Genomic DNA, 17,449 nt, shown 5'->3' with positions numbered 1-17,449 from the left:
TATAGTTCCCATGGAGGTAGACTGAGAGAACTTTGATCCCTCTTAGAGAAGCACTGCATCCAACATGGTACCACTGCCCAGAAGACAGAGCCAGCAATGGCTGGACAGGGAACTACACAAATAGTGGACGGTCTCCTTTGGCTCCTATAGAGGAATCTGGAGTTGTTCACAAGCTCCCGCTGAGAGATGTGGGAGGTTGGGAGTGGGGCAGCCAGGGGGCCACCGTGATGAGGGCCAAGGTGACCCCAGAGGAGAGACCAGGATGGGGAGACTGAGCCGGGCCACGTGATGCATGTGGCTAAGACACAGGGCTCACAGCGTCACTGAGGATGGGACCAGGGGCTGAGCTGGGGAAACCCAGGGGGCACTGATCATGCTGAAAGAAAGCCATGAGTTCTCAGCCCTAGGTGCCATCAGAGGAGGGCAGGAGTAGGTGGAGAGAACAGTTCCGGGGCTTATCTCTCACTTTCCTGAGGACTCTCCCTCCACCAAAAGAGGACACAAGCTTTCTCCTACTCTTGGAAGCTGCTTTAGGAAGAAAGAAGAAAGAGAGAGAAAGACTATATACCTGAGAGGACTAATTCCTTTCATTGTTAAACTCGATCGCCCCCGCTTCCCCCCACTATCCTGATAGAGGAGATACATTACAGAGGATATAAAAGAAAGCCTCACTCTCGGCATAGTCCAGTGGGTAACGTGTTCAATTCTTAAACATGAAACAAGATTGATCTCAGGTTTGGCCATAAGTGTATGCTTAAGACACAGTATCTCACATGTGAAGTTGTTTTTCTTTTCTCAGAGAATTGACCATTTATTATTTTAAATCATTTTATCATTTTAAGTACCCAGAAACAGAGGTCTTTGAAGACCATTATACCCCACATCCTCCTCCCTTCAAGTGGGAAGGTTCTTGCTGTGCTCCCTATTCTCCCATTCCGATTCCTGTGTACTCTCCAGTATGCTCCCCTTCTTCGGTGGGAGAGAGAGGAGGGAGGGCAGGGGTGGGTTCTGCCACAGGCCCAGCTTAGTTGGTGTCTCATAGGGAGGGTGTGTGGCCACTGGAGTATAGACTGCTGCAAGGACTGCTAGATCAGAGCTTTGTAGATGGCCTGAAACCACATTCGCTATCTTAGCTTCTGGCTGCAAGTAACAACTTAACTAAGGGTGACTTAGAAAATGTAGATACTTTACAGGAGGACTGAAGAAAGGTGTATCCAGAGCCAGATCAGTAGCTCGAGGATGTCATCAAGGAGCAAGGCTCTTTCTAGCTGTCTATTTTCCTATCCTCAGCGTGTTAGCATTTTTGTTCCCATGTGTGTTGCCTCATAATTACAGTATAGCTGCCACAACTCCAGACATCACATTCAACTTTATTCAAGTCTAGCTCATGTACCTCTCTTTTCTGGTAGGAAAACTTCTTCCAGAAGCTTGACCAGGGATGGCTCATGTGCCCACTCCTCAGACCAGGTTCTGCACCCACCTACCCTAAGATCAAGACATCTATTATCAGATAATCAGGGTTCTATTAGCAGGAATAAAGGTTGGGATGACTTTGGGCCAGGAAACCAACAGTATTTGCCAATCGTTCAAGTGAGACCAGGCAAGGAGAGGGAGCCAGGAGAGGAAGACATGTAGCAAAAGCTAAGAGGAGACAACAAAGAGAATTTAAAGTGGATCGATGCTGAACTGCAGTGTAGATGATGGTGGTGGGATGACAGGCTTGATGGGGATGATGACGGTGGTGGTGGGGACGAAACTCCAAGTTATGGAACACTTATTGTATGTCACACTTGATCCCTACCAAGTGGTCCATGCTGAATCCTGAAACACTCCCATTTACTTACAAGGGAATTGAGGCTCATTACCACGTGCTGGCAGGTGGTGGAACTGAGGTCATTTTTGCACCACTCTGGGTGCTGATGTGGGTTGTTGGGAGCATTTCAAAACAGCTGCTGTCCGTAGATTCCTTCTTCCCTCTTCCATCACATATTCAACAGATATTTAATGAGTCTTCTCTGTTAGACTCATCAAACATACCCGCATTCTAGGATATGGTGGAGAACAAGATGGATGCGGTCCCTGCTCTCATGGAGCTACGTTCTAGTGGGAAGTGTGGGAGATCATTCAGAAAGCAATCAATAGGAAATATATCATGGTAAAGGCTAAGTAGGCCATTCTGATGACCTGGTGCTACCACGAGTGACTGGGGAGAGAGCCTCATTTATACGGGTTGGTCTGGGAAGGGCCCTCTGAGGAGATGGCATTTGGGCTGAAACTTTAATGACGAGATGGCATAGCCTTGTGATGATCTGGGGGAAGGGAATTCCAGGCAATAGAACAGCAAGGGTGCAGGCCCTGAGGGTTGTAGTTTGCATTTGAAAAATGAAAGAAAACCACCCTGGCAGGAACCCAGCTGGGCAGGGACTGGAGTGTCTTGGAGAAGAGTCTGGATTTTTCCCAAGTGCTATGAGATACAGTAGAGCATCTTCGGCAGGGGGATGCATGATCCGATTTATGCTTTTAGATAGGTGCCCCCATGCACAGAACTCCCCTTTCCATGGTGACATTGACCCTCCTTGTTCCGTGGGCATCCATCATGTCTCCCCAGGAGGACTGCAAGTTCTTGGAGGTGAGAACTGAACTCATCTCCTCTTGCAGCCTTCTGAAGCCATCAGGAGTGAACCAGCGACAGAGATGCCAAATGTCAGGAGTAAATATTGAAAGTTCTGTCCTGACCTGGAGGGACCTGAGAAGCCATGGTCCCAGGAAGAAAGTGGAGCACGAAGGCATCTGCTTCTGAAGTGCTGGGTCCACCATTTCACACAGAAAACAGGCTCAGAGGAGAACATCTCGCCTTCCCTGGAGATGTTTCTCCCGGTTGGTTTCTCCATCTGGCCTCCCACACAAGCTTGGGAGCAGCCCTGGGTCTTATTAGCAGGAGGCTGTCAGATGATCTCAGCGTCCAGAGGATCATTCCTCCAATGAGACCTGATAGGTAGCAGACGTGTGTGCTGGGGGGGGGCGGTGACCGGGCGAGCAGCTACCCCTCTGCCCCCACCCGCCAGCCAGGGGGCTTCCCCCGCCCTCGCAAGGTGCTCTCAGAACCCAGCTCTGAATACACGAAACATGAGGCCGTCCCCCTTAATCAGAGCTGACTTGTGGGAAAATTAAACACAGAAGGACACACCAGCTCCAGGGAGGTTCCTTCCCTGCCTTCCTGGAGGCCCAGCCTGGCTCTGAGCACCGTCGGGGGAGAGGCTGACCCTGCTGTCAGCTGGGGAGCTGTGACCCCACGGTGGCATTGCATCTAGGTGATATGTTCATATCGACTGGAACAGGGGACTAATAACAAAAAAAACAAGAAAAGGGTGAAATCTTTTTGTTGGCCATATTCTTTCTGCTGTCCAAGTTCTTGTGGCTGGATATCACTGATTTTTCAAAAGTACTGAGTTGAAATCTCATTAAGTTTTTCCAGGTGTGTCAGTGACAAATTCTCTAACTCCTTCTGAAGCCATTAGAAGGAATGCAGGTTCTGCTTAAGGCGGCTGATGAAGGAGAGCCAAGGGAGACCTGCTCAGAGGGACTGTGGAGAGGCTGGGCATGGAAAACGTGGGAAAAGTTTCAGGAGGACGAACCCTGGGGAGGGGAGACTGAGCAAGGCTATGACTCGACTCTACTGTTGCCGTTTGGACTTGAGGACAAGCCAGGAGTCTTCTCTCTCAGGCCACCTTGAACTTGCACATTGGCCGCAGGGTGATACAGAGCCGGGGGTCTTTTCCATGCACCCCGATTTGTCCAGAGAGCCCTTTGAAGGCTGCATGCAATGGGCTTCCTCTCCACTTAAAAAGACCCTTCCTCTTGAGGATTTAAAGCATATGCTTGGCCAAGGCTGTCAAAATGCATCATAGAGATGGTCCCACACCAACCGCTGAACACCCCCCTGTCCTGATCAAAGTGGAGGCAGCAGACGTCCGCTGCCCATGGGTGGTGCTGGAGCGGAACGGGGGAGGAGCCAGCTGGGACTGCAGGCCGACAGCCCCGCTAGTTGTGGAGGGAAGCGGGGATGGCCAGCCGCTGCTGACCAGTTAGGCACCTGAATGGACCCTGCGCCCAAGGTGTCAGTGTCGGGTCAGTGACTCCTCTTGTCCGAAGCCGACCACAGCAGCTCGGGCCGGGCTGGGGAATTAATCTGGTTCTCTGACGAGCAGGGCTGGGTGGGAAATTGGAAAGCATTTATACCTGGTGCTTATGCCCCAGCGGTGGGCGGAGGGCCAAAGGAGGCCCCAGAAGCCCCAAATCTGAAGCTAGCTCCACCTAGCACAGCGCCCTTGCGTGAGCACCAGCTGTACGCCCGGCACCGCACCAGAGCTCTTGCGCCTGGCCTCGGGCAGTCCTCCCACCAGGCTGCAAGGCTGGGCATCCTCGTGTCACCTGGTTTGACAAATACCGCAACGACGCACAGAGAGACTGAGTGCCACGCCCACCTTCATGCGGCTGGCTTGCGGCAGAGTTAGGATTTGAACCCGTGGCCGCTGAGCCCAAAGTTGGGGCCCCTAATCCCTGGGTGTTCAGAGATCAGACTGGATGTGGCTTCATCACAGAGAGGAGAGGTGGTGTCAGAGGGCCTGAGAGCTTGGGGTGCAGGGCTCTGCAGTGGGAGGCTGGCTCAGAGCAGCACCGCGTGTGCAGCTCCGCAGCTGCGCGGCCAGGGAAGGCTGGAAGGGGAGGAGCAGGGCAGAGGCGTGTGGGGCGTGTCCTGCTGGTGACCACCCAGGCCGGACCTGCCCAGAGATGACGGGGGAGGGCAGCCCACACTCCCCAGCTCACAGCTCTTCCCAGCACCCTGGAGTCTGGGGAGTGGCCCCACCCTCTAGAAACTTCTGAGAAAAAAGGACTCACAGAGTTGGAGGGAGTGGTGGCTTGTGGTCATTACGACAAGGAGGCTAGTCTCAGGAGAAGATGGCAAATAAAGACGGGAGATGTTCCAAATGGGATCCTAATGGCCTTGCCGCAGGAAGACTTCAGCTGAAGAAGAAGGTGTCGTGTCTAGGGGAGAGGCACCGTTGTCCAGCTCTGTGCACTCTGCTTTTCTGGCTCCCAGGTGGGAGGTCCTGGCTCAGGCCACCAGGACATCCTGGGCAGGGCCATCCACGACTCGTGGATGCAGAGCCCAGAGCCAGGGCATGCAGTCACCCTGGCTGCCTTGCTGCCTCATCTGGGCTGCAATGGGGGCTAGCTCAGGAGCATGTAACTCACATACCCCAGCCCCGTAACTGAGCTGCAGCTTGGCTTCCCCGGCAGCCCTGGCTATGTGCTTCAGGACTCAGGGCAGGCCCCTGGTACCCGCTGGCAGCTCTGTGGAGCTGCCTGCCCAGCCCTCTGCCCTGGCCCCCGTACCCAACACATCAGACTTTTCAGGGTCTCTTCTGATCTCCAGGGCTGGCACTTGCCAACCTCCAGCTGGGCGTTGGCCTCAGAGCCACATGCTCCTGGATCAAAATTCCATCACTTACTAGCTGTATTCCCTGGGCAAGAGACTTTACCTGTGCTACTGGTTATTGAGTTCTTATCTCTCAGCTCCAAACCCGCCCTGTGGGATGCTACAAGTCAGGTTTATGCCCTGCCAGGGACTCTCTAGGCTCTGCCAAGAGGGGACACCAGAGGGAGCCCGCCAGTCTGGAGAAGGAAGAAGGGACTTGCTCCCTGTTCCCATCAGCAGTCGCCTTGCACTCCAGCAGCAGCCGCTGGTTCCGGTTGCCCGTGTCCTCCACAGGCCTCGTGTACCTTCAGGGTCTGGGTCCCAGCCTCAAAGGCCCCTCCTCCAAGTGTCTAGGTCTTTATAACCCCTAAGTCTCACCTTTGTTCCCCCAGCCCTGGGAGCTATTACCGACATTGAGCATCTTTTCACGTGCTTAATTGCCATTCCTGTATTCTCTTTAAGGTATCTGTTGAAATCTTCCTATTATTTTGAAAAACTGGATTGCTTTCTTGTTATTGAGTTACAGGAGTCCTTTACATATCCCTGCTGTTACTACCTCTATGATATCTCTGTGTTCCCTTTTGTCTTTTTAGTTCTGCAGTTCCTGGTTAACAATGCTTATGTGAAATTGGCTCTGTCAAAAAGACATTTTCCATCTCTTGATGGACACACCTGTCCATTCTTCAGAGTCTGCATCCATCCAGTGGGGAAAATGACTCCACACACACAGGTGGTCATGAGGGCTCAGTGACTAGATGCCTGTGAAGGGCATCATGGACCGAGGTCTGGCGCCCAGGGAGGACTTGGTCTGGGTGCCTGAAGCCTCGGCAGCCGAGGGCCCCCGGTGCAGCACCCTGTGTCTGTTTTAAGCTGAAGGAAGAATGAGAGTGCTCTCTTGGGTTCCTCTCATCTGACAAGGAGGCAGTTTTTTCCAGCCAGGAGCTCTTGTGAGAACTGATGGAATGAAAGACAGACCCGGACCTGCGTGTCTCTCCACTGTGGAGTGGGGTGGGGGCCGAGGGAAACCCGCCTTCTTACCCAGACTGAAGTCACGTTTAAGAAGGGCCTCAGTGAGAAATCAAAAACTTCTGACCTTCAAATGCACTGATAAGAAACAAAAAAGCAAACTATAGACAGGGAACAACGGACTCACTAATAAGTATACAAACAACTTAAAGAAATGGGCAAAAGATTTGAATAGCTACCTCACAAAAGAATATATCTGAGCAGGCACATGAAAAGATGCTGAATATCAGTCATAGAGAAATTCAAGTTAAACCACAGTGAGATATCACTGCACCCACCACTAGGATGGCTAAAGTTAAAAAGACTGACAATACCAAGTGTTGGTAAGGATATGGAGCAACTGGAATGCCTCCTTTGCTGATGGGATGCAAAAAGATACAGCCACTTTAGAAAACAGTTTGACAGGTTTTTTGTTTTGTTTTGTTTTGTTTTTGGCCATGCTGCACAGCATGTGAGATGTGGGATCTTAGTTCCCAGAACAGGGATTGAACCCCTGCAGTGGAAGCGCAGAGTCTTAACCACTGGACCGCCAGGGAAGTTCCGACAGTTTCTCAAAAAGTTAAACAACACTTACAAAATGATCCAGCCATCCCACTCCAGGCCTTTGCCTGAGAGGAATGAAAATATCTGTCTCTACAAAGCCTTGTATGCAAATGTTTGTAGAAGCTTTACTCACAACAGCAAAAAGCTAAAAACAACCCCAATGTCCATCAACAGGTGAAGGAATAAATTGTGACATATTAGTACAATGGAATACCAAGTCAGCAATGAAATCAATGAACAACTGAACACAGTAACATGGATAAATCTCAAAATCATGCAGAGGGAAAGAAATCAGGCACAGATGATTACACACTGTATTCTTCCATTCATATGAGCCTCTAGAAAAGATTAACGGAATCTCTAATGATAGAAAGCAGACCAGTGGTTGCTTAGAGCCGAAGTGGAAGGGAGCATTGACTGGGAAGGGGCACGGAGTACTTAGCGTGATGAGAATGCTCTATACGTTGATTATGGCAGTGGTTACGTGGTGTATACACTTGTCAGGACTCATCACAGTGTACACTTAACATGGGTGCATTTTATTGTGTTTCAATTATACCTTAAGAAAGTTGATTTTAATACTGATTTTTTTTTTTTTTTTGGCCGCACCGCAAGGCATGTGGGATCTAGTTCCCTGACCAGGGATCTAACCTGTGTTAGATCTTCCCTGCATTGGAAGCGCAGAGTCTTAACCACTGGACTGCCAGGGAAGTCCCATAGAAAGTTGATTTTAAAGATATCACCCAGGCTCCCCTGGTGGAGCAGTGGTTGGGAGTCTGCCTGCCAATGCAGGGGACACGGGTTCGAGCCCTGGCCCGGGAGGATCCCGCATGCCACGGAGCAGCTGGGCTCGTGCGCCACGGCTGCTGAGCCTGAGCTCTAGAGCCTGTGGGCCGCAACTACTGAGCCCACGTGCGGCAGCTGCTGGAGCCTGTGCGCCTAGAGCCCGTGCTCCGCAACGGGAGGGGCCACGGTGGTGAGAGGCCCGCGCACCACTGCAAGGAGTGGCCCCCGCTCACTGTGACTAGAGAGAACCCACGAGCAGCAGCGAAGACCCAACACAGCCAAAAATAAATAAATAAATAAATTAATTAATTAAAATAAAAACCTGAGGTAAGATTTATTAAAAAAAAAAAAATATATATATATATATCACTCAGGCAGGGACCCATCACCAGAGAGAGCCCCCAAGCAGCGCCCCTCACATACTCCTCACACCCCTGTGCTGGGTATCTCTGGGTACCCTCTCCCCACTCCATCCTGCTCTGTGTCCAGGAGGCTGACCAGAATGGACTGCATGGACAGCCCCTTTGGCAGTTGTCTTCCTATTAAATTCAGCCAGTGACAGGCACCAGCAGATTCAAAGGAAGAGGAAGGTTAGTAGGAGTATCTCTTCCTCTAGCAGATCCTGTAGGGTTGCTGTAGGCCACCGGTGCTCCTGGACTGTTGGTCACAGGCCCCTCAAGCCAGTCCTGTCTGGACCACTCTCGCTTCCAGGTTCTGGTGACCCTTCCATACTCCCACTCTTTCAGCGTCTGCACTGTCCCTGAGGAGGCCCTACACTTGCGCACAATGTTTGAATGGTCCATCGGTTAAACCCCCTTCAAATCATCCTAATTCGAGTGTGCCATACCTTGCCTGCTGGGATCCTGACTGATAGAGCACGTGATCTTTTTGGTAAAACAAATCAGAGGCTCTGACCCTGGCAAGAGAGTCTGGGGAGCAGGTGGAGGTGGTGGAAGCAGAGCCAAGGGGCCCTAAATTTCCTGTTAATGTGTGAGCTCTCATGTCATCGCCCACTGGGGTTGACCCCCAGTCTTCTTCCAAAGCCTTGGCCCAGGCCTGGAGCCAAATTCCTTCCTTCCTTCCCTAAAGGGGCTGTTAGTTTTTAAATTAGTCAATACCAAGGGACGTTAGCAGGGAAACAGGACACAAGAGGCCTGAACCACTGCGGGTGACACAGAGCAGGTTGAGAGCCCACAGCAGGCATCACCTTTGTGCTACTCAGTATGGCAGCAGTGGTTCCCAGCTGCCACAGTAACAGCCGCTACTATGCCCTTGAAGCTAGTCTGGCCATCTTACCTACATTAGCACATCTTTTCCTCTGCCAACACTATGACTGAGACACCTCTATTTCCATTTTTTACACATAATGAAGCTGAGGTTCAACCAAAATCAAGTAGCTTGTCCAAGGTCATACCACTTATAACTTGCACGTCCAGATTCGAACCCAGGTCTCAGTCTGAATCCCAGTACTCTTTACTGCTGCCCTTCCTTACTAATCTTGGGTTGTAAACACTCAGACCTTGTCTGGATGGTGCCCCCACCTGTGAAATCCAAGGACCAAAAGGATCTACCTCCTGACCGCCCCCCCCCAACAAATGCCTTGATGAAGCCCAGGAGACCCAGGCCCTCCTGAGCAGAGAGGAGGGGAGGCGGCTGGCCAGGCCATCTGTCCACCTGGCCCTCCGCTGACCCTGCTCTGCCCCACAGTGCAGCAGAGCCCAGGGAACTCACCTCACTGGGCAGGGCACTTGTCCTGGGCATGGGGAGCCCCTCTGTGTTCTAGTTTCTTGGAGGAGTGTTGAGGACACGTGTCGGGCGGCCTGGGTCTCTGAAATACCTTCCGAGGGTTATCCCGGCAGCAGCACTGGTCCCTGGCCTCCCCTTGCAGCTGGAGGCCAAGGCTGACCTCATCTCATGGGCCTCCCCGCTCATCCTCCAGATGCCCAGTTGCATGCTCTGGGATTATTTTTGGCATGTATAAAACATCATGTAGAGTTTACAGGATATATGTAAAATGACCGCCTTTGTGCATTGCCAGGATTTTAGAAGCCCTGTGTGAGCCGCCCTCCTTGTCCCCGAGATCAAGGTGTCTCAAGAGCCGCACTGGGAGATTTGGGCAGGATAATTCTATGGGGGGGTGTGGGGGGAGGGGCTTAGCAGCATCCCTGGCCAGTAGCACGCTCCCCTGTCCCCCACAGTTGTGGCAGTCAAATACTTCTCCGAGCACATGGGGGCAAAATCACCCCAGTACAGAACCTCTGCCGTGGAGGAAGCCACTCCTCTGACTGGTGGCAGTCACAGCTGTGATGTGTAGAGTTGTAGCACCCACGTGTGCATCCTTAAAGCAACATGGTTTTGTTCTGCTTGTTCTAAAACTTGGTCAAAATGGAATCGTGCATGTACTGTCTTGTGTCTGTGTTTGTGAGATTCGTCCCTGCTACTGCTTGTATTTGTTGCCACCCGTGCATTTTCGTAGCTGTGCAGCCTTCCATCGTGTGACCCTGCCACACGTTACTCACCCACATTCTAGCACTGGTGGCCCTGCGGGCTGTTTGGGTCTCAGGCTACGGCGAGCAGTGAGACTGGTAGTGGCCTCGTGCAACCCTCCTGGTGCATAGACCTGGGCATAGAATTTCTCCTACGGTCACAGGGAATGGGCATCTCCAGTGGTTTTTGAGTGGTTGTACTAAATTAGCTTCCCACTGGCAGGGTGTGAACATTCCTGTTGCTCCACGTCTTTGCCAACGTTTGCGATGACCAACTTTAACATTTTTGCCAACCTATTGATGCACGTGTGCCGTCTCTGTTATTCTGCACACCCATTGGTCTGCACGCCATTGGGAGCCTGCCCCCCATGCTATCCTGAGTGACCCGAGCCTCCCTCTGTCTTAGCTCTTCCTACATGCATTGCATCTGCCTCATTTCCAGCCCTCCCTCTCTCTCAGGCCTGGAAGCCCCACAAAAGCAGGGATGTGTCTTCGTCGCCGTGTCCCCCAGTCCCATGAGAAGTCTGTGTGTTGGGTGAATGAATGAATAATTCGGGGGAGGGGGTAGTCCATGTGTTTGGAGATGCTGCAGCCCAGTGGAGATGAAGAATGGGCCAGGGCTCTGTGGGGAGGAAGGCAGAGGTTCCTCACCCTTAACCCTGCCCTTCCGGGTGGGACGCTTGGCCCCAGCTGCACTTGGGGCTGAGAGAACAAAAGCAGAGGACCCCCGAGTCCTCCTTGTCATCGTCCTCTGCCTACCCCCATCCCCCAAAACACTTTGTCCTGAAAGCCACTTGGGCTCCCAACAGGGAGGCAGCAGAGAGCCCCACCTTGGGCACCTGCCCTGCTTCCCTAAAGTGGCTGGATTTCTGGAATGTCTTGGTTGGGGAGGGAAGGGAATAGGCTGGTGGTGTGATTGAGGCAGTGTGAGCTAAGTCTGTCTGTTTTTCTGCTGCACTTGGGCGACAATGACAGTGACCAGATTCCCATCGTAAGAGAGGGTATCCAGTGCGGTTTGGGGAGGGGCAGACAGATGGGAGACAGAAGCTGGCAGCAAAGCTGGTAGCTTGGAATCCTGAGAGTGTGGGAACATATAGGGGGAGGCAACGGTGAGGGAGAGCCTTCCTTTAGGCAGAACACTTGGGTGACTGCCAGCAGCCCCGCCTGGTGTGGCGGAGGGCGGGGTGAACAGGTGGAAGTGGAACTAGCCCACTGTGTGTCCGCCGTGGGTCTGGCTCCATATTAGGTGCTTTGCCAGCATCATCTTCTCTTCTCGTCTTAAAGATGAGCTGGGGTTAACACCTTCCCATTGTGCAGATGAGGGCTCTGAAACTCAGAGACAGAAGTGGCTTGTCCAAGGTCTCTGCTTCCGCAGCAGAGCACGTGCTCCAGCCAGGGCTGTTGCCCGGACCCGGGAGCCTCCCCACTGCATCACACACCCCATGAAGGCCAAAGTCACACTGAACCCAAGGTGGATTAAGCCCAGTGCGCGGGACCCAGAGCAGAGGATGACTTCAGCCGCCAAGAGCCCAGGGAGCCTCTCCAGGACCTGGGGGTGGAGGAGGTGTGCGAGCCAGAGGGGAGCAGGGCTTAGAAAAGCAGGGGAGTCCTTTAGAGATGAAGAGATTCCACGGCAGTGGGAGTGGGTATGGATGCGGGGGGCGGGGAGGGCCTTGGGCGTTTCAAGATAAAAGGCCTTTTTGGTTGCCAAAGTTACCGTCCACCATCTTTCCAGAATACCTCCCAGCCTGTACTTTCAAAGCATTTACAGTTTGAAGCCCTTTCACCCAGATGACCCCTGTAAAGTCTTCCAAGGGAATAGAGTTGCCAAATAAAATACAGGAAAATTTGAATTTCAGGTAAACATCAAATAATGGTTTTTTTTTAGTGTAAGTATGTCTCAAGTATTGCATGGGCTATACTTGTACTAAAAGATCATATGTTCATTATCTGAAATTCAGATTGATCTGAATTTCAGAGGAGGTGGCGTGGGCTGGTGTCACCCCCACTTTATTCACAAAGGAAGGAGGCACAGATAAGTTGTGTGGGGCACAGCTGGCACTGGCACCGCACACCCTGATTCCAAGACCGGGTCCTTTCCACTCCACACAGCTGCCACCTCTGAGAGCTAATTGCCAAGTGGAGCTGCAACCTGACATCTGGGGCATGTGTCAAACCACAACAGAGCCTGTCTTCCCTTTTATCAAGCACGGAGCGGGGAGCTGCCGGAGCCCTTGGAGGGAGGGAGAGCCCTCACTTCAAAGGCCTCCTCGCTGAGAATTCCAGCCACAGCCTTCCAGGTTTGCTTTTGGCTTCATTTCTTGGACTCGCTTGGCTCTGGGGACTAAGGTTTTACTTCTATGTAGTGAGAAGATATTGCTTCTTTTTCCCACTGGGGGAAAAAAATACCACCTTCACTAAATGGTGCCAGGCCCTTTTCCAAATTATTTTACATCTATCTATTAACCTCCACAGTGACCCCATGAAGTGCCTTTGTGTACTGTTGTCCCCATATTACAGATGGAAGAATTGGGCGCAAAGCTCGTAGGGGGCTGTCCAGGGCACATAGAAGGCTTCTCTGCCCCTTTTCTGGATCAGAGGTCTTCCTGGCTCCCCTGGGCGGGTGGGGGGGAAGCCATGTGCCATGGGGAGTTGCTCCCAGAGCTCAGAACAGAAATCTCACTAAGGCGGGACCCAGCAAACCAAGTCTCCCATTGTCCCGCATTCTGCCACCTTCCTCTGCCTTCTCCCTGAATGCATGGAGAGAAATGAGATTCGAGCTTCCCCCCAAGGACGGAGTCCTCAAATGCGTCCTCAGGCCAGCCCAGCTCCTCCTCCTTCTGCAGTCCTTGTGTTGCCGGGGGTTCAGAGTTAACATTCAAGGCACATTTCACCCAGAGCCACCAGCAGTGATGGGAGTGCTGGGATTTCAGAAAGATTATCAGCCACAGGCTGGGAAAGGCAAGCGACTTCAGGTGCCCCCTTTCCTCCCCAACAGAAGAGCCCACTGCCCCAGACCTGTGACCAGCCAAGGCCTCCTGACCCACAGTTCCACGGCTCGGCGATAAGGTTGCTGCGGAGGAGATACCAAGGAAGTAGGTCCTGCCGCGCTGCGCGGGAGGGGCCGGCGGCTGCAGCGCCTTCTCCTTCTGGTGGGTGGCAGAGGAGATGAAGCCCAGAGGTGTGGGCACATCACGTGGCCCTGTGGTTTGTTTGGCTTTCCCTCAGAGCAGAGATAACCCTGTCCTTCATACATTTCATCCCCCCCACCGCCGTGTGTGTGTGTGTGTGTGTGTGTGTGTGTGTGTGTGTGTGCGCGCGCGCGCGCGTGCGCTGGGATGGTGCTGCCATGGGTTCTGTAACCAGCCTCTTTCTTTGAGACAACCCAGACAGGCCTCAGCTGGGCTACCTGCCTTGCTGGGAAGCAGGGGGTGAAGCCTTAGGGACACTCTCCGTGGTGTCAGTGTGGACGGGAACACGTGTGTGAACAGCCCTGTGTCATCCGTCAAGTGCTGCTGCCTGCCTCGACTCTCCAGCCCATTTCAATACTGTAGTCAGGAAAAGTTAGAGGAGGAACAGTGCTTCCAAAATCACAATTAAGAACAGGGTGAAAGCACACTGATTTCAGTAGCCTCCAGGCTGCCTTCCCATCCTCTCATCCCACTGCCGCCAGAGGGACCTTTGCAAGGGCTGCCCCTCTTGGGTAGAAGTTCTCTGATGGCCGGAGGACTGGTTCAGCTTCAGCAGCCAGGCACTCAGGTCCCCGTCTCAGACTCCATCCTCTCCTTCCAGCCTGTGGACCAAGCCCCACTCACCCCGCACTTTGCAATCCCCGTGCTCCTGGGAACCCTCCACCCCCATCCTTCATCCCAACCGCCTGGCTCAAGGCCCATCTCTCCCTTCCACCCTCCTCCGGCCTCCCTGGCCCTTGCTGCCCACACCAGCCATTCTGTACATGTCCCAAGGCTGTCCAAGTTTGTTATCATTTTGTGATAAGCACATCACACAGGTGCTCAGAGCTTCCCAGTGGACACAGCACCTCCACAAGACACACTCATTCCTCACTGCGGCCCTCCAGCGCAGGGCCTCCTCTCCCCACTCTGCAGACAAGCCTCAGACAAGCCTCCATGCTGACTGATTCTAAATCACCCAGTTTGTGGAGGCTGAGCTTGCTTCCAGGGCTGACGTTTCCTGACCCACACTCTCTCTGTTATCCCACGTTGAAAGATCCACCGCCAAGCCGTGTGGGCACAGGTGGGGTCCCTCAGTGCCAGATGGGAGGAGAGTTGGCCCTCTGGCTCTCCTGAACAGACCCGTTTAGAAAAGCAAGTCTCCCCAAAGACAGGGTTGCAGAGATTTATCACCAAGCTTCCAAAATTAGCGAGAGGGGTTAGCATGCCTGGAGGTGGGCTTTGGGCATTTAGGAGGTAGACTGGTCTCTGTAGCAAGATTTCTGTCTCCCCCAGGACTGGTGCTCCTGTCTGCTCCCTACTTCCTCCTCCATCCTCGTAGACCCAGTGTCTCTCTCTGTGGGAGGGAGGGAAGGTGAGGATCCTCTCTGCCCACAGGGCCGTTGGGAAAGGAACCAAGAAGCTGCATGAAAAGGGAGGACACAACTATATCATTCCGAGGGAAGGAGAACAGGGAGAGGGGCCACCCTGGCTTTACGAAGGACCAGGTGGGAGAGGGCTTCTCCAGGGCTGAGCCACCCGGGAGGACCCATTGCCTGGGGCCTGGGGCCTGACAGCGGTCCCACAGCACCACCTAGTGTCGTCCCAGAATAACATGTGTCCCTTCACTGCAGAGTTGGGCGCTGGACAGGAACCCAGAACACGTCCTACCGGCCAGGTGAAAACCTGGATCTACACGAATGAAGAGCACTAGAAATGGCATATATGGGTGTGTGTGTATCTATCTATATATGTATATTCTTATTACTTAAGTATCTTTAAAAGATAAGTGTTGGGAGAGTTTGGCAGTTTCCTACGAAACTAAATATATTCTCACCATACTGTCTAGCAATCATGCTCCTAAGTATTTACCTAAGTGAGTTGAAACTTATGTCCACACAAAAACCTGGATATGAATGTTTATATTGGAATGCTTGATTGGAAGCAATCAAGATGTCTCTCAATACGTGAATGGATACACAAACTATGGTACATCCATACAATGGAATTATTTTTCAGTGACAAAGAGAAATGAGCTATCAAGCCACAGAAAGACATGGAGAGATGTTAAATGCATATAACTGAGTGAAAGAAGCCCGTCTAAAAAGGCTACATACTTTATGATTCCAACTATAGGACATCCTGGAGAAAGCAGTGGTTGCCAAGGGTTTGGGGGAGCAGTAAGGGGTGACTAGGTGGAGCACAGGGCATTTTTATGGCTGTGAAACTATCCTGAATGATACTGTAATGGTGAATACCTGACATTATGCATTTGTGAAAACCCATAGAACGTATAACACAAAGGGTGAGCCCTAGAGTAAACCATGAACATTAGCTTTTTTTTTTAAAGTGAAAAGCCCTATCCTGGAAATTCAACTGTGGAGACTCCCATCCTCTTTTCACTATTATTTAGGTTTTTTTAAAAATTAATTAATTTATTTATTTTTGGCTGTGTTGGGTCTTCGTTTCTGTGCGAGGGCTTTCTCTAGTTGCGGCGAGCGGGGGCCACTCTTCATCGCGGTGCGCGGGCCTCTCACTATCGCGGCCTCTCTTGTTGCGGAGCACAGGCTCCAGACGCGCAGGCTCAGTCGTTGTGGCTCACGGGCCCAGTTGCTCCGCGGCATGTGGGATCCTCCCAGACCAGGGCTCGAACCCGTGTTCCCTGCATTAGCAGGCAGATTCTCAACCACTGCGCCACCAGGGAAGCCCTGAACATTAGCTTTTTAAAAAATGTATCAAGATTCTTTACCATTGGTAACAAATGCAAAATGTTAGTAACTGGGGTGGAGGTCAGGAGAGAGGGTATATGAGAACTCTCTGTAATTTCTGTTCAGTTGTTTTGTAAACCTAAAACTGCTCTAAAAACTAAAGTATTAAAAATGTAAAGGGTAATTGACTGTTTAAACAAAAATAGTAACCACCCAGTCTGGGGTCTAGAATATATGTATGTAAAATATATGTATATATGTCGATATATATGTGAAAGGTATGATAAAATAGCATAAATACTGGAGGAGAAAAAAAAGTATACTATGGTGTGTAATATCACACCAAATGTGTTATAGATATATACTATCCTAAAATAATCACTAAGATAAGAATACAATAAGCCAACAAAGGACATAAAGTGGGTCATGAACAAATAACAAACACTTTGGGAAAAAGCAGAAAATTAGGGAAAAGAGATCATGAACAGTCTGGACAAATAAAACCTAAACAGGTTTCTGGTTTAGCATGTAAGGAGCTTAGAAGTCATCACTCTATCCTAACAATTAAATGGGTGAACAAACTGAAAATCAGCAGATCCTCTTAGGTCTGTCAGAGAAGTGAGGTCACAGGGCAAACTGCTGCCCCCGAATTGGAGAGACAGATAGGTGTATACATAGAATCACAACTTCTGCAGGAACCAGCCCAGAGGTGGGAAAACTTGAACTGTAATTGACAAATCGCTGGAGGCTCAGTGTAGACTAGTGTGAGGGTTAAAAACACTTAGGGATATGTCTGACAAAACATGTGATCTGTACGTTGGAAGCTACAAAACATTGCTGAGAGAAAGTAAATAAGATCTACATAAATGGAGTCATAAACCTTGTTCATAAGTGAGAAGACTCAATATTTTTAAGATCTAAATTCTCTCCAAATTGATTTATTGGAGAGAATAGGTTTAATTTGACCTGAGATCTTAGATTTGATCTGAGATATGATATAATCTCAATCAGAATTCCAGGAAGGATTTTTATAGAAATTGAATACCTGATTCTAAATTTTATATGGAAATGCAAAGGACATAAAATAGCCAAAACAACTTTGAAAGAAAAGAGAACAAAATTGGAGAACTAACACTACAAGATTTATCATAAAACCACAGTAACAATCAGCATAGTATTGACATAAAGATATAAAAGTAGATCAACACAATAGAACAGTTTCCAGAAATAGACCCACACATATACAGACAA

This window comes from Balaenoptera borealis (assembly GCF_965194805.1).
Source record: "Balaenoptera borealis genome assembly, chromosome: 5".
In the NCBI taxonomy this organism is placed as follows: Eukaryota; Metazoa; Chordata; class Mammalia; order Artiodactyla; family Balaenopteridae; genus Balaenoptera; species Balaenoptera borealis.
The sequence above is the reverse complement of the archived record's forward strand: the minus strand, read 5'-3'. Positions refer to the sequence as shown.